We start from the raw sequence: 25,541 nt of genomic DNA, 5'->3' as shown, positions 1-25,541 counted from the left end.
TGACTCTGCAACCCCATGGACTCTACAGTCTGTGTATTTCTCCAGGCCAGAATACTGGAGTGGGTAGTCTTTCCCTTCTCCAGGGGATCTTCCCAACCCAGGGATCGAACTCAGGTCTCCCACATTGCAGGTGGGTTTTTTTACCATCTGAGCCACAAGGGAAGCCCAAGGATACTGAATTGAGTAGCCTTTCCCTTCTCCAGGGGATCTTCCTAGCCCAGGAATTGAACCGGGATCTCTTGCATTGCAGGCGGATTCTTTACCAGCTGAGCTACTAGGGAAGCCCCCGTTTATGTGATGAGCTTGCTATTTGCCAGTTACGCTGCTGTTTTCTAAGGATCTGCAAATACTTGCCTCAGAGCAGGGCCAACTTAAGACCAAGTTGTGAAAGAGGCCAAGCTTGCTGTGTTATTCATCTCCTTGGACCAGTTATGTATCTCTGATTCTGTTTCTCCATCTGTAATGGGAACTGGAAATTTCCCATTCCCATTCCCAAAGCCCCAGTTATTCCTGGTCTCCTTTTATCAAGATCTACTGTAGTTATTCTCCTCCCACCTTTTTACATCAAAGTTTACCTTTCCAATGTTCTGTTTCCAGTGCCTGTGAGAGGTGAATTCTTAATATCATAAGGGAGGTAATAGGCACTTAATTGAACTATCACAAGAATTTTCTGAATCCTAGATTTTTATACCTAAGGATGATTTCATTTTTATTTTTGTGTCTTCTATAGATTCATTTTCTGAAAAAAAAATGTAGCTATCAAGCCAACTGCATATATTAAGTAATAGTTAATCTGTTTTCCCATATTTAATTAACAAGGGACTTAAACAGCTGCTATGCAGAGCTCCTGATCAGCATGAGATATAAGCAGTGTGACCATCCTGAGATGATTCTATCCAGTAAAAAGCAAGGAAATTTCCAGCCTTGCCATATGCAAATGGAGAACTTCATTAGGCTTTAAAAAATAGCAAAAATTTTGCTCTTGAAAATCTATGTTCCTCTGTTTAAAAATACTTCATTTTCGGAGACCTAGGCTAAGAGCCACTGACTTAACCGAAGTCATCGCTCTTGGGTTAAATGTTAGGGTAAACATTTTTAGGAGTTCTCAAGGTCTATAAAGATTTTTTTTAAGGGTCAGCATCTTAGTTGAATGTTCAAGAAACATTTTTACCATAATGCACAAATATTTGCATTAACTGATAAATGCCAGGAATTAATAGGTCAAGAGAAATAAATTTCTGCCCTTTGCCTTAATGAAATGACAGTGTAGGGAGAGCAGACTTTAAGCATTCTTTATTTATGAGTAGTTTCTGGTTTCTAACTTCCACCTCTGAGGAAATGTGAAACAAAATCTGTGACCAAATAAAATAATGAGGAAAATGAGGAATGCAGCTATTTTGCCTATAGAAAAGATTAGTCATTGTTTGTCAAGAAAGAATCATGGGCCCGTCCTCCTAAAACTTTTCCATTGGGCTTTATAAGACATTTAATTTCATCCATGGCTAGGATTTCATTTAGCATTGCTACAAGAAACATTCATATGACTCTTTTTTTCTATTTTGTTAATTAATTTGTGGAGAGAAAATCTTTTCTACCTGAAGCTTGATATTTAGGAAATGAAACACTATCATATCCTCACACTGATTGAGCCTTTCAGATTTATTATCCAGATATATCAATTATCACATCACATCATATCATATTGTAACTCAAAAATAGTCTTTCCTTAAGTAAACACTAAGCTCTTCAGCCTGACCTAGGAGATGTTATTGTTGTGACATAGGAGACAGAATATATTTAAACCTGACCTCATGCTCTTTAATTCTTAGTTAACGTTCAAGGGTCAATTTAAGTGCTGCTTCTTCCAAGAAGGACTTCCCAGGTGGCACAGTGGTAAAGAATCCACCTGCCAATGCAGGAGATGTAAGAGATACAGGTTCGATCCCTGGGCTGCAATGGGAAGATCCCATGGAGGAGAAAATGGCAACCCACTCCAATATTCTTGCCTGGAAAACTCCATAGACAGAGGGGCTTGGCGGGCTACAGTTCATGGGGTTGCAAAGAGTTGGACATGGCTGAGCACAGATGCACAGGGGTCTTCTGAGAAACCTTACCTGCTGGCACTAGCTGGAAATGAATGCTTTTTTTTTTTTTTCCTGTGAGCCCTATATCATTTTTAAATTCTCTTATACGCTGTCTAAAATCAGAGTCATGTACTTATTTTATTTCTCACTGTAGATGGTGGATTCTTTTAAGTGAGGGCCTTTTTGAAAGTCTATATTCACAAAAAGCGTAGATTGGCAGAGTCCTTGATTATATGTACTGATTGAGTGAATGAACTCAGTCCTTAGTTCTTAATATTGGGTAACCAAAGTACACATATCTCTTAGTGTTCAGTGTATTGTGAGCTATTTACTTGGGCCGTAAGATATTTGGAAGAAATGATCTGACTCTGCTGGAAATGGAGATGGGGCTAATGAGGGCATTTAAATTTTTTTTTGTTTTGTTTTGTTTAATAAAAAACTCGCCAAAAACAGTGGGAAGGAGAGAGAAAAGTTTCCATGGCAACCTCCAACGCTGTACCTCTGAAGATTCAGTTTATACATTTAAAAAAATGTGCCTTCATTTATTCTTCCCATGGAGACTGGGCCTTAGTTAACTGCAAAAAAGTTTTATGGAGGAGGTTTTAATGATACCTGCCAATTTGGGGGAAGGTAAAGAGGAAAGAAAGCTTACCGTAGCTGATGAAATATACCCAGACTTCTGCACTTTTTGACTTCCCAGAATAAATGTGTATGAGTGATGATGGGAGGAGTGAAGGTGGGGTTCATGCCTTGTCCAGAAGGAATATGACTAGACTGACCTAATGCCATGTTTGTCCACATTACCCATCTCATTCTGTGGTGGTTTTAGTCACTAAGTCATGTCCAGCTCTTTTGTGACCCCATGGACTATAGCCCGCCAGCCTTTTCTGCCTATGGCATTCTCCAGGCAAGAATACTGGAGTGGGTTTCCATTTCCTTCTCCAGAGGATCTTCCTGACCCAGGGATCAAACCCACGTATCCTGCCTCTCCTGCGTTGGCAGGCAGATTCTTTACCACTGAGCCACTTGGGAAGCCCCCATTTCATCATACTGTTAGCTTGAAAGAAGCCTTAGTAAATACAGTTAAATTGATCATCAAATGCAACTCTTTTTTGGTGTAGGAAATATATGAGTTCAAAATCAGCATATGTTTATCAAGAAAGGTAGAGGGATAAATTTTGACATTAAAGTTAATTAAAAAATCTTAGCTGCCCAGGCATTTACTAGCCATATGGAATTGAAGAGGTACCTAATTTTCCACAAGCCAATATTTCATCATGTGTATAGCAAGGACAGTATGTACCCTATTAGGGATTTTGTGACATTTAAAAGACCAGAACAGGTCATGACATACACAAAGATCTCAGAAAACATTAGATGATGCTGATGATAGTGATGTAATGATGGGAGTGATAGTTGTGATGTGATAATGATTTCCTTCTGTAAATAGCACAATGTTATGCATCAAGAATAAAACAAATAAAATCTTGCATAGGAAATGCCCTCACAGAGATTGTGATTTAACCTGGAATATGTGACTGTCACAGTACAATTAAATAGTAATACAGTTCAAACTCCTAAGACAACATCAAAGCCCCTGATTACGTTTCCTGCTACCCTTTCCTGTACATCTCCTGCCACCACTCCCAACACAAGTTGACATTCACACGCAAGCCATACCAATTACTGTCTCCCCTCCGAGCCCACCACCACCCAGCTCTCATTCTTCTGCCTTACACATACCACTTCTTTTTGGTCTGCTCTCCCCCTCTTCATTCACCAGCTGATCCATCCTTCAGAACTCAACTTCTTGAAACTGTCCCTACATCTCTTCTGGGTCCCAGAGCACTCATATTTATCTCTGTTACGAAGCATTTCATTACATCAACATTTATGATGCATGTGCCAGCCACTGAAATAGGAATGGGATACAAACCCAAGAAATCATGAGATCTGCCCTGGGGAACTTTTGCTTTTATTTTTTACTATTGTCCTTGCGCTTAATGACAAATGTTGCCATATTTTTTTATCGCCCCCCCCCACCCCCCTTTTTAACCTAAAGGATGAATACAGGGTCTGACATGTAATAGATAATAAAGGTTGATGGGATAAAAGGAAGGTTGATAGAATAAAAGAAGGGCTTCCCTGGTGGCTCAGATGGCAAAGAATCTGTCTTCAATGAAGGAGACGCAGATTCCATCCCTGGGTCAGGAAGACCCCCTGGAGAAGGAAGTGGTTACCCACCCCAGCATTCTTGCAGGGAGAATTCCACGGACAGAGGAGCCTGACAAGCTACAGTCCATGGAGTCACAGAGTCAGACAGGACTGAACAGCTGACACTCACTTTCAGGATAAAAGAAAGAGATGGAGGCATTTAGCACAGAGAACAGTTACACCAAATAGACTGTCAGTGGTAGTGAAGAAGGAGAGTTCAATAAGTTAGGCAGTAGGAAATGGAGGTTAGATAGACAGATACTCTGATTCCAACAAGGCTGTGTTCATTTTGAAGGCGTGCCTGCTGGGATACTTTTCTCACAAACAAGTGGGCACACCAAATGTAAGCTGTCTCATTTAATCTTATAAGCATATTGAAAAGAGGAACGCAAGCCGGTGGCTGCAGAGGGACAGTTATCGCATGTATTTGAATGTGTCTTGATTCTCTTTCAAAGCCAGTTTTGCTGCAGAATATTCATTGTTTTTATAATCAGGTGGAAGTTATTCCTCTATTTGTGTAGGCCATGTAGGAGTGAATAAAATTAAAAGTCACTATTTTTATGCCCAGTGAGTGATTGGATTGTACTTTAAGCAAGGGTAAGCCCCCTAAGTAGAGAGACATGGCCCAAGGACAGGTTCCCAATATTTGAAACACCAGATGTCTGTCCCCCTGGGGAGAAAGCCTCCACTAGAGAGGAGAGGGTTTTATATTTTTATTTTGTTTTTTCCTTTTGGGTGATGCTTGTTTATTTCTCTCTTATTCATTTGTAGAAAATATTTATTGAGCCCTCAGGCTATTTAAGGCACCATGCTAGGTGCTAGGACTGAAGTGGGGCCTAGATCAGATCTGTGCAGAGATATTTAATGTAGATTATCAGAATTTCTAAAAGAGGATAATAGCAGATGTAGGCCTAGTCCCCAGTGTATACCCTGCCACAAAAATCTACCCCCCACCTATCTTTTCCAACCCCAAAGCAGTTTCACACAAAAGAAGTGACCTATTTTGAACCTGAGTGGTAGGGTGCATTTACTGTTTCTCGAGCCTCTGTGTGAAAAAAATAAAAAGGAGAAAAACAACATTTCTGTTGGGTTAGAGTTGTAAGCAAGTCTTCCCAGCCAGGAGCAAAAATGATGACATCATTTTTTTTTTCTATCTTTCTTTTTTTGGTCTCCACTACTATACCGAAGAAAAAGGAATAATTTTTCCTTTCTCTCTTCCTCACCAAAGCTGGTGAAGGAGGCTTGTCTTTTGCTATTAACAGACCTCCACCCTATTCTCAAGGAATCTTAATAAGTGTCATCTAAGAAGGGCCTAAGGAATGAAACTCCAGGAAGTTGCTAGAGGTGAAAGCGCCAAACTCCTCCCTGCAGAGCTGGCATCAAGGCCCCATCGAGCTCAGGGGAGTGGCTGCATTGGAAATTTGGACTAGGCACCACACTTTCTCAAAGCGGGTGCGGGGTGATCTGCTAAAACTGCAAGGAAATACTTTTGTTGTAATAACTGACCAACTGCCACATGGCTGTAGATGTTAAATAAAACATTCTTCCCACCAGATTACTCATTTGTGAAGGCTTTGGTAATAACCAAAGTTATCAAAATGGTATTACTAAGGGAAAAGGACTGAGATTTGGTGATAGAACTTCTGGTTGTAGATTAATTTAACCTCTAAATACAACTTATATTTCCTTTTAAAAACTGTGTCCTTTATATGTTGTTTTTACCAAAAATCGCCATATTTGATCTGTGAAAGAACACATGAACTTTGACATTAAGGCAGTAAAATTCCTGCACACTACGAAGTTGCCCAGGGTTATCAAGTTAGGAAGTGGTGGAGCTGGAGCTGAAATGGTTCACCATCCTTTATATGTCTAGAATCATTGCTTTTTTCACAACCTTTACAAATGTATTGATCTCGAAATATAATATTGCTTATGACCTTTCATTGGTTTCAAGAGTTTCCAGTAGGGCTTCTTAAAGTCAGGCAGTATATTTAATATTACTGATGAAGAATTAAACATGATTTAAGACCATGTTGCAGATATGAGATGATTTAATCATAGGATACAACAAATCCAGGAATTTTCCTCTCAGTAGCATAGCACTGTTTATAAAATGAGGTATGATAGATTTTACACGAGACTGCAAAATAATCATACCCTTTATCATATATTTCTCCAGCCATTTTGCTTTGTTAATGGTTGCACTTTCAAATGTTGAGTTTTTACATCGCTGTTAATACACTACTTTAAAAAAAAAAAAGCTATTTAACATTGGCCCCTCTTACATTAACTGCTCTTGCCATGTATTTTAGATGATCTCCAAAGCTTTCTGTCAACATGCAAAACACAACCAAAAGGACTGTCCTATTCACAGTCACTGATAATTGTTACCAGTAGAACCACGTTGCATGTTTAGTCCAGATTAGATTGACATGTCGTGGTCTAATTCAGTTGAAATGGAAAAATATTTTTATCTTTTATATTCAATATATTGTACTTGGTTGAGGTGAAACAATGAAGGGAAAATGAGTGGGGAACTTAAAAATTCAGTGGAAGAGAAAGATATACAAACAACTAATGGAAATATAAGGCTGAATGAAATACATATTATTCATTCATTCATACATACTATAGGTAAATGCATTGCTATGGGAGCGAAAGTGAAAAAGCAATTAAACTTAAGAGGAAAACTGGGGAAAGTGTCACAGACCTGTGACAGCTGAGCTGGGCTTTCATGGATGGGTTGAATTTTCTTCTGTAAAGGAGTGGGTAGGGGCTGGCACTCTGGGCTGAGAGAATATCAAGGGCAGGCAAAGATAGAGGAGTGTGCAAATATGTTTAGGAAACCACACATGGCTAAGGGAATTGGAAATATGACTAGAGAATTGGAATAAAACGGAGGTGGACCAGGGCATGACACAGGCAGCAGCAGTAGCCGTGCTTGGTTTGCCAGACTTAGCAAATAAAAATGATCAGTTACAATTCTCTTGAAAGGACTTCCTCAGTAAATCTGTTTCACATAAATTCTTGTTTTAGGTTTTGCTTCTAGGAGGCCTGAACTAAAGCTAAGTCCTATATGATCTGGTCACTGCATACCTTGCTAATCTCATTTCATACTGCGTTTTCTCCTATGTATTTGATTCCAGCAGTGCTGGCCTCCTTGCTGTGTGTTGGTATGCTAAGCATCTGCTAATTTTAGGGTATTTAAACTTATTCTTCTCTCCATTTGAAACTGTTAATGTCAACAGTTAATGTCAGTCCCCTCTAGATCCTATTTATCTCTCTTTATCTATCTATCTATCTACATCCTCACCAACACCTATATCTGTATCTATATTTGCATCTGCACCTACACTTACAGCAATATCTATATCGGCATCTGTCTCTTTATTGTTTTGGCCACATTAGTAGATTTTTTTAATCAATGATACCCAATTAGTTACATGTGTCTCAGATGGTAAAGAATCTGCCTGCAATGCCGGAGATCCAGTTCAATCCCTGGGTTGGGAAGATCCCTTGGAGAAGGGAATGACAACCCACTCCAATATTCTTGCCTGGAGAATCCCATGGACAGAGGAGCCTGGCTACAGTCCATGGGGTCACAAAGAGTCAGACATGACTGAATGACTAAAACACAACACACACCAGTAACCATATCTTTGATTAGTTCCCTCCTAGGGTGACTCTGGGTTTGGTCCTACAGACTTGATCAGTTGGACATCAACACATGACGTAAGCAGCAACTTCTTAAGTGCTGAAACATTGAGATTTATCCTTTAGAATGCTGTTGCCAGCTTGTTCCAAGCTTGGGCTAGTCTGTTGAAGAGACCACATAGAGGAGTATCTCGGGTCTGACTGATAGCTTTAGATAAGCAACAGTTATGCCACTGAGGCCACGTAGGATCATTCAGCTTCTCCAGTTGAGATGCCAAGTGATTACAGCTCTATTATCCAGGGGTGACCAGCCAAAAGCTGCCCAGCTGAACCCAGCCCAAATTGCAGAATCTTAAGCAAATCAGTGGTTGTTACTTTAAACCTCTGATTTGAGGGTATTTGGTTACATAGCAATTGATGAGTGATAGAGCTGTAGCATACTTATTTGGAAAATATTTGTCCCCTATATGATCATTCCCAATACCTCTATTGCAGTAACCCTAACCCTAGCCAGAGTCATCTGTCATTTACTTCACTCCATAATCTAACATTACATGGGTTCAATCCCTGGGTGGGGAAGATCCCCTGGAGGAGGGCATGGCAATCCACTCCAGTATTCTTGTCTGGAGAATCCCACAGACAGAGGATCCTGGCGGGGTACGGTCCACAGGATTGCAAAGAGTCGGACATGACTGAAGCGATTTAGCACGCATAATCTAACATTATACTACGTACGGTAATCTAATCATTTAGGGAATCAAATGATTTGCTGAAGACTTTGACTTGCAGCCAGATCCTTTCATCACTCTCTTTCCTTAGTTTCCTGGGATCTTAACTAATTTCATTCTACCTTTTTATTCCTCACCTGGTATCTTCCTTTGATCTTGTGGTATTTCTCAAGTTTATTCCAGTTGTATTGACCATACGGAGTTAAAAGACACTCAGTGGTCAGAGGAATAATTAGCTAAACTCTTCTAGTTTAGATTTTTTAATCTTTAAAATGGGACAGTTGGAATGTATTTATATTCTTGGTGATCCTCAACCAGGTTCAATATTTAATCTTTAACCCGTATGGTAATTTTCCTATTGTTTCTATTTCTGTATTGCTTTTTTAAAAGTCCATCCCATTAGACTTTAATTTCATGGGTAAAGTATTCTGTTTGTTAAAAAGAAAAAAAAAAAGAAGAACTCCAGAGCTATTGAACATAATTTTCAGTTGTGGTTCTTCAGGATTCCAAATTTAGATATAAAGTTATTACACAAAGTATTTTACTAACTGAGCTGAGCTCCAGTTTTCCAATTTATTTAATGGTCTTTTCCTTTGTAGATTTGCTGATATGATGAGATAATGAAAATATGGAGTTCCTTGGGCAGCTCCTATAAGACAAGGTAGGCAATAAATACATGATAATCATTATCATCATGATAAATATTAATTTTAACAAGGTGAGTTTCTCAAGCACATTCTTCCAGCTAAGTCTGAAATTACTGACCTATTCTGATATATTTTGAAGACTTTCTATGATTTATTTCCCTGATGTTTTATGGAAATTGAATGACATTGGTGGATTAATGATAGTAATGCCTGGTAATTATTGAGCACACATCACGTGGCAGGCACCACTCTAAACATTTTTCATGTATTAACTTGTTGAATACTCACAAGAACCCTGTTAAAGAACATACGGTTTTTCTCCCTCTTTTACAGTAGAGGAAATAAGATGTGAGAAGTTAAGTAACTTTTAGAGGCAGCTCAGCCAATAGGGGCAGAACGAGACTCTTACCCAAATGAGTGTAGTTTTAAATCTATACTCATAACTCAGCTGTGTACTCTTGCCTTTCCAAGATTCATTTTGATGAGTGTTTGATGGATTACTTCTACTACAAACACCAGATTTCTTATAAAAGTTGGTTTGTTCTTTGTTCTGTACACAGGCTTTCCTTTGTGATTTACATTGTTTTATTCTGATTTCAGCTCAATGGGTAATCACCTTTTCTCTGCATCCATGACTAAATCTTACTCTGTGGAAAACGAAATCCATCCCTGCCTTCTCATCTCTCTCTGTGACAGGAGGAACCACCCGGAGTGAGACAAGAACTCTTTCCTACTTGAATTATAGAATTGAGAGTACCTTAGAGATCATAATCTAACCTTCTCCCTACATATACAAAGGAACTGAGGCCACGAATGATTCTGTTAATTTCATTATTTTATTCAGTCATTCATTCTATCATTCAACAATAGTTGAAGTACCCTAAGAACAGTTTATGTGTGTGTGTGTTCTCAGTTGCTCAGTTGGGTCTGACTCTTTGCAACCCCATGGACTGTAGCCTGCCAGGCTCCTCTGTCCATGGAACTTTTCAGGCAAAAATACTGGAGAGGGTTGCCATTTCCTTTTCCAGGGGATCTTCCTGACGTAGGGGTCGAACCCGCATCTCTTGCCTCTCCTGCATTGGCAGGCGGCTTCTTTACCACTAGCGCCACTTGGGATGCCCAGGAACCAGTTTATACTTTGCACTGAAACAAGTTATTTCCCTGAGAGCTGTGGAGAATGTCAGTTGATACCCTAGGAGTTGAGGGCAGCTGAGAGCTCACAATCCAACACTAAGAGGACTGTCAGATTGCCATGATTTCTAAAATGCTGGGGTCACATTTTAAATAAAATGATCCTCAGAACTTCCCCAAGTATTGTTGGTCTCCCTCCTCTAAGTTGTTTTAACGCCCTGAGTCATATCATATTTCTTTTTTTTTTTTTTTTCATATTTCTAACAAAACATTTTTGCTCGAATCTAAGTTTTTTAATAGGACACATGTCAATTCGTCATACTCTTGGGGCAAAGACAACTCACTTTGAGCTATTCAGTGCATTTGTATTGAGTTTTTTTAATATATGCCATTTTGGTTAACTCATACTGTACTTGAAATTGCTTTTCAGAAGGAGTAAGTGACCATTTCAAACCATGCTATTTAGAAAGAACAATTTCATTTTAAACAATTCACCACAGGTCAGCTCATTTCAGAACTCCTGAAATCCAGTGGCCTATCATTATGACAGTTAGTTGAAATTCTCTGTGGAAGGATTTCTATCCTATATTCTGACATAATGGAAGGAACTAAAATGTTACAGACATATCACTTTCTTCTTTTTCCTAATACAAACATTGATTTGCCTGCAATTTAAAATTTAAAGTTATTTTTCAAGATCCATCATCCTTGGCTTGCCTATAACAGGGTTGTTATGGGAATTTCATGGGGTGATTTCGTGCTATTGAGGCATTTTTTACTTGTATAAGGATATATGCTAGGGGTTACCGTGTGCTGGGAATTATGCTAGGTGTCTGAGCTACAAACATGAAAACATGGCAGAGAGTTCGACGGAGTGATGGAACTAAATGTTTTAGAGTCTGTAAGTCTGAGTCAGACATATTGTTGGGCACTCTATATATGCCAGTTCATTTAGCTTTTTAACCCTATGGGGTATGTATTCTGATTTTTCAGATACAGAAGCTGAGCTCAAAAATATCAGCAAAACTCAGATCACTCAGTTTAATAAGTATGATAGAGGAGAAATATGGTATCATGTAATATTTATTAGTTTATATGTATGAATTCTAAAACAGAATTATAAACAAATGACCTGGGAACTAAGGAGAACACAAATTATTCTTTCTAGGGTGCTGCTCTAAGGTAATATTTTAGTTAGGCTTTGGGAGTTGTATGAGAAAGAGGTGGAACTAGTGGACTTCCGGATTAGAGAAATGGAATAAAGACGTTCTTTCAAAGATGAAACTGCATGAGACAGGGAGTAGTCAGGCATTTCTAAGGTATAGAATACATTGCAGGAGGGGATGCAGAGCAGAGTGGGCCTAATAAATGCTATTAATGTGTCAGTCCACATCCTGAAGTTTACCTCCGCTTTCCCCTGAAGCTTTTGTAGACAATTTCTCAATTTCAACACAAATCTCTGCTTCTCTGCCTGGTAACTTTTTTTGGCAACAGAGACCTTTGTTCAACTGCAGATGGGTGCAACCTGGATGTGTGAGAAGGTTAACAACCTCAGGAGTGACCCTCAACCAATGGGCGAAGGGACTTAGCGGTTAATGCTTTAGTCCCTTGGTCCCTTGGTCGGGAAACCTGAGACTCACGCCCCACAGTTTCACAGGGGCCTTCCGGTAGAACTGAACTGCAGCTGCCTGGCTTTTAAATGCACATTTTAGGGTCTTTTCTCACTTTCCTGTCTTTATTATTCTTTGAGCAGGTATTCATTTATTCAGGTCAAATTGCCTTTACCCGAGTCCTTGTTTTAGAGTCTGCTTTGTGAGTGGGTGGGACTCACAATAACAGGGCAGGGAAAGTGGGAGCAGAGGAAGAGATGGGTGGGAGTCCCTCCTTACATGTTAAGAGACATGGATTTTACCGTGAAGGAGAGGGGAAGTCATTAAAGGCTTTAAAGAGGAAAACAATGTCAAGTTTTAATTTAGAAAGATCACTCAGGCTATGTGGTTAAGATACAGTGGAAAGGTCAAGGCTGGTCAGGGAGACTACTGGGGGAATTTTTGCAGTCATCCAGTAGGCCTCAGTTTGAGCTATTGATGTAGGATTGGTGACAGATTGAGACTTTTAAGATGGTATATGAAAGGGGATGGTTAGTACATGTATCAGCCAAGATAACAGCAACAAATGGATGTGTATTCAAAATAGGTGAATTTAAAGAATGTATAATAAAGGAACTATTATAAAAATTGTGTGCAGGATAAAGCAAAACCATGAAACATAGTATTCCAAGGCAGGTAAAAGCAGAGGAACTTTTTCTACCCTAGACCCAAAAGGACATTGCCCAAAGAATGGATTCCAGAGCCTAAAGGAGAGGGTAGTACAGACAAGTCCCCTTGAGCAGAGGGTTGACCAGTCCTGAGGCTGAACCAGTCCAAGGACACTCTGTGGGGAGGAAGCCAGAGGAAGAAATGCCCAGAATTCTTTCTCTTCCCTTAAGTATCCTGATGCAGCTCTCCACTGACAAAACCAATTGGAAATCAGAGGGTAAGGTCACATGTTGGTGTAGACCGTACAAATCTGCCACCTGGGATGAAGGGCAGAAGGTCAAAGGAAAAGGGTGGATCTGAAAGGCAAAAGAAAGATAGCACACAGTGTCCAGCAGGAAGACCAGAACGCAGAACCAAATGATTTAGGACAAAAATTAGAGGGGAAAGAAGGGAAGACCCTGCCTGCCTTGCAGAGGCTTTCTTAATGTGCTCTGTAATGGTCTCCTGTCTAGGTGAAAGGTGGGTACTGTGCTTGGATAGGGTGTGATGGCATGGGCGCTGGGAAGAAGCAGGCTGACAAGAGTGTGAGGCTATGAGATCAGAGATGGGACCAGTGTCTGTGCTTAGTCCAGGGGTTGTTGGATCTAGGTGGCCTGAAGCTGTGTAGAATGTATGTGTGAGTGGTGTGTGTGTGTGTGTGTGTGTGTGTGTGTGTGCTCAGTCGCTTAGTCACGTCTGACTCTTTGCAACCCCATGGATTGCAGCCATCCAGGCTCCTCTGTCCATGGGATTCTCCAGGCAAGAATACTGAGTGGGTCCCCAAGCCATCCTCCAGGGCATGTTCCCAACCCAGGGATTGAACTCATGTCTCTTGCATCTCCTACATCGGCAGGCAGACTCTTTTCCACTGCACCACCTGGCAAGCTTGTCGTGCTGCAGTCCATGGGTCGCAGAGTCAGACATGACTGAGTGACTGAACTGAACACTTGGGAAACCCTGCCTTAGACTAAAATGAAACATCTCTAAAAGTTCCTTTTTTCTCTGAAAATTGAGATGAGAAATGACACTTTCACATCCACATGTCCACTTCTCAGCTCTGAAATGTGAAGACACACACAGACACATACACACACTTGTGAACTTGTGATGCTGAAAAGTACATTGGTTTTGATAATATTTCTATTAAGCATCTGGTGATAGGTCCTAAGAAACTGGAATATTCATTTTCCTGTTCTTTGCAGGCCAGAGAACAGTCAGCCATCTGCAACTTTTTTGTGTTATTACTGTGACTAGTTCATCTGTGTACAAGTGGGAAACAGGACTGCAGTCATTACTGAAGAGGTGTCTGGGAAATCAGTGCCCTAGCAAAGACTCCTGCCTTCCTGGGGAATAGAATCCATCAGAACCAGGTCTGTCTCATTTTGCTAGACAGACAGTATGTCTGAGAAAAGCCTTGGTCTTCAAGTTAGCGATTCAAGGTTCAAATCCTGACTTTACCTCTTCCCTATGTAAGATTTAGCTGGTTACACATACCTTCAGTTTCTTATCTGTAGGATCCAGAAAATGAGTCTGGCTTACTTTTTGCAATTGCTACAAGGCAATTTATGCAAAGCACAGTCATTTACTGCTTATTTCTATCTGAGAACTATGTCTATTTATATATAGATAGTTTCCATCGTGTCCCCATCTATATATATTTCTATATAAAGAACTATCACTATTTATTTTGTTACAACTTTCTACTGGGTGGAGACAGAGTCCTTTGTTCCCATGGCTTGTAGACTTTTAGAAGAAAATGCTAAATTCTAGGTGGAAACATTGTTATGAGCATGGGCTATTTGTTCAGATGGATTTGGGTTTTAAGCCAGGCTCCTCCATTTATCAACTGTTAAAATCTAGGCAAGTTTCTTAAATTCCACTCAATTTCCATACCACTAAACTGAGAATAATAATATTCGTGTCACAGGATTATTGCAAGAGTAAATTAGATGATACACAAAAAGGATTAGCATTCACCATGGAGAATGAGCACTCTGCTAATGGTAAATACATTTCATTGGCTGGTAAGCTTCTTTTCTCCTTCTCCCAGTCCTCTTCCCCAACTCTCCCATCCCTTCCTTTTTCTCCTTCTCCTCTTGCCTGAGACTAAACCCTCAGGGATGCTAGAATGAGTATGATGTGACACTTGGCCTAGAGATGAGTCTAGAAACTTTACATATATTAGTCTATTTCATCCTCACAAGAAACTTATAGTCCCCATTTGACACATGAGTAACCAAGACTCAGAGAGGGCATATGACTGCCAGAGTCACACAGCTGATAACTGGCAACACGAGTTTAAACATGGATTTGCCCAGCTCCACAGTTCTTCCTACATCTCCATTCTGGCTCACGCAAAATTAAATGTGCCTATGTAGTATAGGAAAACACTCTGTAATATGTGAAGTGATACATGTGAAATGCTCTTATTTTATGTACTGTAAAAATGTTAACAATTACACTCCTGGCTTGGCACAGAGGCCTTTAACATACAGTCTGACACACCAGGCGGATGAGGCTGTTTGGTTCTACGTTGACCGACAGGGTAGACTGAGCGAAAACTGCAAGGGGACTGTTCAGTGATCCCTGTCTTTTCAGGCACAGGGAAGGACAAGTAAGACAGGCCAGCAGTCTATTTCCTCCCCATGGTGCAGTTGAGAACCAGCTGTGAATGGTGAGGGGGTGGGTCCACAAGTGACCCAGAATGTGGTTTCCATCAACAGGCAAGCTGGCTTCCAGGAATCTCAGTCCCAGAATAGTTAAGGAGAGTAACAATGGGAAGCGTACTGCACATCCGGTTTGATACCAGGGTATGGGGATGGCCCACTGCCTGGGTCTGTAAAAGCCATTTACTGAGCTAAGAACTTAGCTGAAATAATAATTTAAGCATCCAATTAGCACAACAGCTGGATTTTTAATTCTTCTTTTTTTTTTTTTTTAAAATCTTCTTCACAAGTGAACTGCCTTCTAAAAAAACAATGACCTATTTTTAAACTCACATGTTACTGGCAGAGCAAAAATTCTGGTTAAGGTGCACTAGACTATCACTGATAGTGATAATGAAGGAAGAAAAAAGTAAATGTCTGAATAAAGGTCCAACCAGAGATGTTTGATTAGTTTTTACCCTCTCTTGCTTGCCTTCCATCCCTCCTTTCTTCCTTCTTCTTCTATTATTTCTCTTCCTTATTCAATTGAAAAACAATAATACAAGTTTTTAGGAGAGTGGTGATGTTTTTCTAAGGCTAGGGGTGATACTAAAACTTCTTTGTGGTTAATTCAGAAGGCCCAAGAGAGGTCAATGTGATTAACTCTGTGACTTTCTTAAATGTCTTAATCACGTGAATATTTTTTTTTTCCTCCAGGACATTATCTAAAATCCAGCAGAAGAATTTCAACATTTTCCTTGGAAGCTTCTTAAAGTCACCTAACTTCATGTCTCCTCCTTTTAAGCTCACTTAAGCAAATCTGCCATTGTGCACAAAGTTCCATTTAACCTATGATGTGTTACATGGGCTTATTTAATCGAAGGGCTTCCCTGATAGCTCAGTTGGTAAAGAATCTACCTGCAATGCAGGAGACCTGAGTTTGATTCCTAGGCCGGGAAGATCTGCTGGAGAAGGGATAGGCTACCCACTCCAGTATTTCTGGGCTTCCCTTGTGGCTTAACTGGTAAAGAATCTGCCCACAATGTGGGAGACTGGGGTTCAATCCCTGGGTTGGGAAGATCTCCTGGAGAAGGGAAAGGCTACCCACTCCAGTATTCTGGCCTGGAGAATTCCATGGACTGTATAGACCATGGGGTCTCAAAGAATTGGACACAACTGAGCAACTTTCACTTATTTAATCATAAGTGAAAAATGGAGGAAAAATGCCATTGAGACAAGTCTCATAAGCAGTTCTTTTCTGTGAAGTTAATTGGAGTTGGTGGCATTCCTAATCATTTAATCTATCTGTATACTAATTTATACATATTTATCTATAGGTAGATATATACACACATCAGGATATCAGCTTTATTGCTGAGCACATCGATTCTAAATACGGCTGCTTTGTGTGTTATGTTCTGTACTAAGAGCATCATATAAATGATATTAATTAATTCTCCAGTGATCTGGTAAGAGATATATCATTTATTGCATTTTATAAAAGAAGAAACCCAAGATTAGAGAGGTTAGGCAACTTTCCTAAGTCAGAAAGTGGCAATTTTCATATCAGGATTTATTTCCCAACTGAGATTCTTTCAAATGTCCATTCTATTTCCCTCCTTTTTCATTAGAAGACTATAACTTCTTCCCACTTGGTAGCTAAGTAAAGTAAACATAGAAAGCATTGCTATACCTACTATACACATGAGAAAACAGTACCAGAGATCCTAAAGTGATTGGTTCACAGCAATGCCAGAGACTTCAGGGATTTTTCTCAGGTAAAGTGAATGAATCACTATGATAATGAACTGTCATATTATCAAGATATTTTATTAAGTTAAAATTTAAAAAGTGTCTTTTTCTTTGCCCAAGAGAATTCTCTACAGAAAAAGATGATTTTTAATGAGAAATGAAAACCATGACAACTAATGCAACAGGGAGCAAGCAAGTGCAAGTGCTCAGTCGTGTCCAACTCTTTGTGACCCTATGAACCGTAGCCCACCAGGTCCCTCCGTCCATGGAATTTTCCAGGCAAGAATACTGGAGTGGGTCGCCATTTCCTCCTCCAGGGGATTTTCCTCACCCAGGGATCAAACCCGCATCTCTTGCGTCTCTTGTGTCTCCTGCATTGGCAGGCAGATTCGTTACCCCTGTGCAACCTGGAAAGCCTGTAATACAACAGGAAAGTGAAACATAAATGCTTTTATAGGATTGATGATTATCTTCTGTCTGCTCTGAAACTATAGGGAACTTTCATTTGTTTTCACCTGCTTGGTTTATCTCTAACTTTGCATCAATAGGTTTTATTTCTTGTGATTGTAACAAGATCATCATCAACTTTTCAACTCCCCTTTCACTGCAGGAAGCCCCAGTAGTTCTCACTGCCAGTAGGACTGTGAATCCTACAATAATTTCTGTAGGATTCCAAGGCAGGTTGTTAAGATACCAACCAAAGCAATGACAGACTAGACATCTTCATGGAAACACTGAAACTCAGCTCCAAGTCTTTCTTCCCATCTCATTCCCAGTTCCACCACAGTACAGTTTCCTCAGATCTTATAACCTTTTATCATATTGACTGAATACTGCTGCAAATGGATCCTTAGTTGGGTTATTTTCTTCTGGCCCTTACTGTGAAAATGAACAATTCACTTGGATTTGACCTGTCTAGCGGAGATATAGTATGAAGCACATGTAAAATTTTCAATGTTTTTACTAATGACATTTTTCAAAAGAAAAAGGTAAGCTTAGTTTTAATAATTTTCTTAGCCTAAAATATCACATATAGTATATAACCAATGTAAAAAAAATTAATGAGGTGTTTTGCAGTCTTCATACCAAGTTTGTGAAATATGATGTATATTTACACTTTATAGCATATCTCAACTTGAACGAACCACATTAAAAATGTTCACTAGTCACATGTGGTTTAGTGCCTACTTTATTGGACCATGCAGGCCTAGCCTTTGCAATTATGGAGATAAAAATGGGATTTTGCATGATGAAAACTTGCATTAAAGACTTTGTCATGAAATTTTAATTAAAAACAAGAACCAGTCTGTCAAATATTTATTAAGTGCCAACTATGTACCATACTAGGTGCTAAAGATATAAGAAAAGTAAAGTTGTTAGAAAGAAGTTTAAAATATAACTTTTCCATTGTTCCATCACCAAGGAGCTAAATCCCTCTAAATGGCTGCAGTGGGGGAGGTGTTGGTAGGATGAAGAATATGAACTAGTATTACAAAGGAATTTCTTTTAGTACTCATTTTTCTATCCAATGGGAGAACTATTTTTTATAGCTAGGACATTAATGAAGTCACTCTCCCAACTGCATTCCTTCCCTATTTTCCCTCCACCCAACCCAAAGAACTAAACAAGGTTCCTTTCACTCGCACAGCTTCAGGATAAGAAATTCAGAACAGAGGGACAAGATGCCCCCAGATCATAATGCTCTCAGGGAGAGAACCAAAGACCTAGCCCTACACAGGGAGAAAATCTGATAATTACTATCAAGCCTTTTTACCAGCTGTGTGATACAATGGGCAAATGTTTCTTTATTTTTAAATCTAGACTTTGGATTTTTTGATAGAGAATAAAAGACGGTGCTGTCTTTATTCAATAATGGCCTTGGTATAAGAAAGTGACATCCCTGTGTAGCTTAGGATGAGACAAGATTAATATGGCACAAATCAAGAAATTCAACAAAATGGAGAGGAACACTCTGCCAGATGAGATCTTCTTGGGTTAAGGGATTACTTTTCAATAACTGTTCATAGGGAAGAATTTAGGATTCTAAAATAGGGCTTGTCTGCATATCTTTTATAAGTCATGATATTGTAAAATCCTTCTGAGGTCTGGTTTCTGAATTCTTTGCCCATATCCTCTACTTTCTTCTTGTTATTCAGTTGTTCAGTCACATCCAACACTTTGTGACCCCATGGACTACAGCATGCCAGGCTTCCCTGTCCTTCACTATCTTCTGGAATTTGCTGACTCATGTCCATTGAGTCAGTGATGCCATCCAACCGTCTCATCCTCTGTCACCTCCATCTTCTCCTGCCCTCAATCTTTCCCATCATGAGGGTCTTATCCAATGATTATGTTCTTCATATCATGTGGCCAAAGTATTGGAGCTTCAGCTTCAGCATTGGTCCTTCCAATGAATATTCAGGGTTGATTTCCTTTAGGATTGACTGGTTTGCTCTCACTGAAGTACAAGGGACTGTCAAGAGTCTTCTCCAACACCACAGTTCAAAACTGTCAATTCTCTGGTACTCAGCCTTCTTTATGGTCCAACTCTCACATCCGTATATGACTGCTGGAAAAACCATAGCTTTGACTATATGCATCTTTGTTGGGAAAGTTATGTGTTTGCTTTTTAATATGCTGTCTAGCTTGGTCATAGCTTTTCTTCCAAGGAGCAAGTGTCTTTTAATTTCATGACTAAAGTCTGTCCGCAGTGATTTTGGAGCCCAAGATAATAAAGTCTCTCACTGTTTCCCCATCTATTTGCCATGAAGTGATGGGATAGGATGCCACGATCTTCGTTTTTTGAATGTTGAGTTTTTAAGCCAGCTTTTTCACTGTCCTCTTTCACCTTCATCAAGAGGCTCTTTAGTTCCTTTTCACTTTCTGCCATAAGGGTGGTGTCATCTGCATATCAGCCAGCAATCTTGATTCCAGCTTGAGCTTCTTCCAGCTGGCATTTTGCATGATGTACTCTACATATAAGTTAAATAAGCAGGGTGACAATATACAACCTTGATGTACTCCTTTCACAGTTTGGGACCAGTCCACGTCTGGTTCTAACTGTTGCTTCTTGACCTGCATACAGATTTCTCAGGAGGCAGGTCAGGTGGTCTGGTATTCCCATCTCTTTAAGAATTTTCCAGTTTGTTGTGATCCACAGAGTCAAAGCCTTTAACATAGTCAAGGAAACAGAAGTAGATGTCTTTTCCTGGAATTCCCTTGCTTTTTCTATGATCCAATAGATGTTGGCAATTTGAGCTCTGATTCCTTCCTCTGCCTTTTCTAAATCCAGCTTGTACTTCTGGAAGTTCTTGGATCAAGTACTGTTCCTAGCTTGAAGGATTTTGAGCATTATCTTACTAGCATGTGAAATGAATGCAATTGTGCTGTAGTTTGAACATTCCTTGGCATTGCCCTTCTTTGGGATTGGAATGAAAACTGACCTTTTCTAGTCATGTGGTCACTGCTGAGTTTTCCAAATTTGCTGCCATATAGAGTGTAACACTCTAGCAGCAGCATCTTTTAGGATTTGAAATAGCTCAGCTGGAATTCCATCACCTTCAGTAACTTATTTTGTAGTTATGATTCCTAGGGCCCACTTGACCTCCAGAATGTCTGGCTTTAGGTGAATGACCATGCCATAATGGTTCTCTGGGTCATTAAGACCTTTTTTGTACAGTTATTCTGTATATTCTTGCCACCTCGTAATCTCCTCTGCTTCTGTTAGGTCCATACCATTTCTGTCCTTTTATTGTGCCCATCTTTGCATGAAATGTAAAGATAGACCTTACTTGGCAATTACAGTCATGATTCTCATCCCCAGGACCACTTAAATGGAGCCTTGCAAAGAAATATGCTTAACAAGATTTGTTTCTTTCTGGTGTACTGTGAATTATACTAATAGTCTGTATAGGATGTCAAAAATGTTTATAGAAAAAAATTTATCAAAGCAAATGCCAAACGGATGGAACAGATAATATGCAAGTAGAAAGGCAAGAAAGATCAATGTGAGCCTTGTTGGTTGGGAGGTGAGACATGAACTGGACTCGAAAGAATGGGTAGAACGTGTACCATCATAAGCTGGAAAGTCATCAAGCAGAAAACCAGAAAGTTTCACTTGCTGTTTTTATTTATGGGCTGAACATGCAATTTAGGGAGCCCATGTGGCCTTTTCACAGTGTAGATAGCCTTAGTCTGGTCTTAATCAGGCTGTAAGTATTGGCTTCAGACTCTAGCTCAGGTTTTCTTTCCTGGCATTTTCTGTTGTTTAGAGGAAATGGGAAACACACTCAGCTCTGTACTTCGGAATATACCATGGGTATTGCTGTAATTAAATAAGGATTATTAATGAGAGGAGTAATAAAACAGTGATAGCCCAGTACCTGGAGACAGAACTGAAATTTACCAGAAATTGTACAGCTTTTGATTCATCTATCAGAGCACCCTCCTAAAGCAAACGTGAGAGAAGGTTAATCAATATCTATAATCCTTTAATAAATTGTTTTTAATGGAATGTGAGAGACTTGTTTCTTATTTGCTTTTCCTTTGTTTGGTAATTCAGCAGAGTGCACATCCTATCAATCCATTCTAACGAGTTCTTAGTTTATATATTTCATTTGTCCCTGATGACATATTAATAGTGGATTTGAGGGATTGTACTATTTGTAAGAAAACAGGCAAAGGAAAAAACATACTTTCCTTTGTCTAAAAATGAATCTCTACTGCTTAAAGAATCTAATATTTTCTTTACTTCCCATCCTCCCACCCTCTTGTTCACTTTTTCTCCCTCTCTGCCTCTCTGTTTTGGTTTGGTTCCTTTTATTTGTTAGAAGACAGTGATATTGTTCAATTATAACAGAGAATTTACTGTCTTCCAATTTTAAATTATTCTTCAGAAGAATTTGGATGTTCTTAATATATCATGTAAAATGTCATTTATCTTAAAAAATATGAAAATCTCCATGTAATTACGTGTTCTATATAGTATATTAGACCTCATGTTATTCACAAGGATCTCTGGATTCTATCTAGCTCCACCCCTATGAAATTTCTCTTGGGAAATTGACAAAATTCCTTCACCTGTCTGTGTTTAGGTTTCCACATCTGAATGTAAAGGGATGTCTTGAGAACCCAATACAACTATATCTGCAGAAGTGTGCTAAGAGCTTATCAAACACCTCCATCTGAAAGTTAATAGTCATATAGGCTATATGGGAAAATGTCTTTGATTTTGTCACATTTATTTATTACTGTTTGGCCTAAGAATCAGTATATTTGTTCAAAAGTTAAAGTTCTTTATATGAGTGAGTCTGTTTCTTAGATTCCTGTTAATATAATCAGTGGATTTGGAAATTTCATAGAGAGATAAACCACTAATTTCTTTCTGATTAACTATATGGCTTAGGCAGTTGGTTTATCCCAGTTTTTGTCTTAATGCACATTCACTTAAAAAAATTTCAGCTTATGTAAAAGGAAGAAGAAAATGAATTGCCTATGATACCATACCACTCTTCATCACAGTTAACATTCTAGTGTATGTCTTCTGGTAAATATATATATGTATATGCATATATTCATATATGAATACATGTTTATATAGCATGTAGATGTATAAATTATACATGATATATGTAAGCAAATATTATATTTTATATAGTATATAAATATATGTTAGATATATTATTTATTAACCTATTTGCTATGCTGTGCTGAGCCACTCAGTCATGTTTGACTCTTTGTGACCCCATGGACTATAGCCTGCCAGGCTCCTCTGTCCATAGGGATTCTCCAGGCAAGAAGACTGGAGTGGGTTGCCATGCCTTCCTCCAGGGGATTGTCCCAATCCAGGGATCGAACCCAGTCTCCCGCATTGCAGATGGATTCTTTACCATCTGAGCCACCAGGGAAGCCCATCAGCCTATATAAATAATGTATATAAATATATAAATGTACAAATAAATGTATATGTATACATATTTATATACACAATTATATGTATCTGAATATGTATGAATATACATTATAAAATTACCACCAGTATTGGTCATTTAATATATTCCTCTTAGTAGTTTTACTTACATATATATGTTTTCTATTTTTACATTACAAAAATGGGCTGTGATGAACGTTCCCATAGCTAAATTTTGCAGGCAATAATTTTTTATAAAATGTACTATTTTCCCAGTTCTGTTTAAGTCACATTTTGAACTGTGCTGTCTCTCTTTACATCATGGAGCTAAAACCAAATGCAAGCACATTTTGGCGGTTTTGGCCTTATTCACATGAAAAGCCCTGAATCCTACTCCTTCCTGTCTCTGTTCTTTGATTCCACTCTGCTTTTAGCACCCTCAGACCTACTTGGTTTTAGCTGTCATTCCTGAGCCCCAATTTAGCTCTTAGTCTTGACAACAGATCTGGCTTCTTTTCTCTAGCTTTAAACCTTGGCATTCTCCTCTGGATGCAGCTTACCCGCCCCAACTGGCTTCATTCCCTCCTGACCATTCTGGGAAACTGTGAAGCTCAATCAAGTCTGAGCTTGGCTGCCCTGTTCAGTCTGGCTGGAATTTAAATGCATGGCAGAATACAGTGTTTAGAACTCGAGGTTGTGGTCAGATTACAGAGGCCTTGAGTGCCAAAGTAAAGGGTTTAGACTCTTTTCTGTAGACACTGTAGCCTCAATTAAGGATTTTAAACAGGGTGTGCTTTAGGGAGATTAATTTGGGATTTGTACGTAAAATGAAATGCAGGGGGAAAGACCCGAGATGAGAGGCTATCAGTATGGACCAGGTGATGGATACTCTGCGTCTGTAATGAGTTAGAAAAAGAGGAAGAGGGGATGTCACAGTTTTGTTGTTGTTGTTGTTTGCTTTTTTTAGTAGAACTGGTGGGACTTGTAAGACACATGGATATTATTAGTACTAGTAATACTATAAACAATAATATTATAAAGATCTTACTGTGTACTAGGTACCACACTACGTATTTTAGCTCATTTAGCTCTTTCAACAATCTGAGATGAAAACAATTATTTTCCTAATTTTGCAAATGAAGAAATTTAGGATTAGAAAAGTTAATTAACTTGCCCAGGATCATATGGGTTAAGTGGCCTTCTAATCCAGATTTCTCAGTTTTCAATGCCTGTAATCCTGATTGAGTTAAAATGGAAGATAATAGCAGAAGTAAGGAACATGGAAGAGGACTGCATTGCTGCCTGTAAATATAAAGAGGAGGGATTTCTTAGGAGAAATCATTATTTTTAACTGTAGCTAAAACCTCAATGACTGTTTCTGATTTTCAGGATGGAATGCTTTTTATTCTGTAAAAGCTAGGAATAATCATCCCAGTCTTCCCCTCCTTCCCTAAAATCTCTCACAGAGCTTCCTATTCTTGTTTACATGGAATTGAGCAGCTTGCATTGTCAGAGCTTTGCCTAAATTGTGATTGCAGAATTAGCCTCCTGCTGTTATAACTCAGTGTTGTGAAATGAGATCTCATGATAAAGTTACAGTCACCCAGTTGACGCTGATACTTTTCAGTTGCTGTTTCCTCCCATACAAATAAAACTGCTGCCAAACATATTTATTAGTTCCTGATAAAAAGCATCTCTTGATTTTAATCCAATACAGTGCATTAAGTTAATTGTCAAGGTAATAGCAGTTTTGTCTTTGAAGGGTACTGTCATACAAAAAACCCTGGGATTGTCTTTTAGGTAAGTGCAAACCCTGTTCTAGGTTTTGTAAATGTATTAGCTTGGCCAAAAAGTTTGTTTGGTAAACCCAAATGAACTTTTTGGCCAGTCCAATAATACAGAAGATTCCCTCTCTTAAGGAGATTCACTTTCCATCATAGCTGCATATATACAGCCAACTTTTCCAGCTAGCTATATCAAAAGTAAACAAATGACTTTTACAAAAGATTAAATTATTACAGTAAAGGTTTTATACCTCTCCTGAATGAATGAATAAATGAATAAAATACATTTTAGTCAATTATTCATCAACCCTATAGCCTGCTTGTAAATAATTGGAGACTAGACCAAGTTAATGAAATGAGAGAAGAAAAGGAAATAACTGGTATAGAGATTGGGAAAGAATAGATAAAACTGTTTTGTTCACAATTGTTTATGTAGAAAATTCCAAGAAAAGTAAACACACACACACACACAAACTCCTTGAGTCAATAAGCAATTATAATAAGGCTGTAGAATACAAGGCTAATACACAAAAGTCCGTGATTGTCTATACATCAAAAATGAGCAATTGGAATTTGAAGTTGAAATCCTGATGCCATTTTTATTATCACCAAAAAAAGGTAAGAAATGCTTAAGCATAAATCTAATAATATATATATATAGGATCGATATTAGGAAAACTAGAAAACTTCTGCTTCA

The 25,541-nt window shown here is 38.9% G+C and overlaps 1 long non-coding RNA gene across 1 annotated transcript in view; it reads left to right on the top strand.

Annotated features, from left to right (window-relative positions):
* Positions 1–9,312: 9,312 nt before the first annotated feature.
* LOC122450344 overlaps positions 9,313–25,541 on the top strand; it is a 35,278-nt gene continuing 19,049 nt past the window's right edge. Inside the window, exon 1 of the long non-coding RNA XR_006272102.1 lies at positions 9,313–9,341. This is a non-coding gene — a long non-coding RNA (uncharacterized LOC122450344). The remainder of the gene's footprint in view (positions 9,342–25,541) is intronic.

Source organism: Cervus canadensis, chromosome 11 (genome assembly GCF_019320065.1).
Source record: "Cervus canadensis isolate Bull #8, Minnesota chromosome 11, ASM1932006v1, whole genome shotgun sequence".
NCBI lineage: Eukaryota > Metazoa > Chordata > Mammalia > Artiodactyla > Cervidae > Cervus > Cervus canadensis.
Note: the sequence above shows the minus strand (reverse complement) of the source record. Positions and strands in the feature narration are given on the sequence as shown.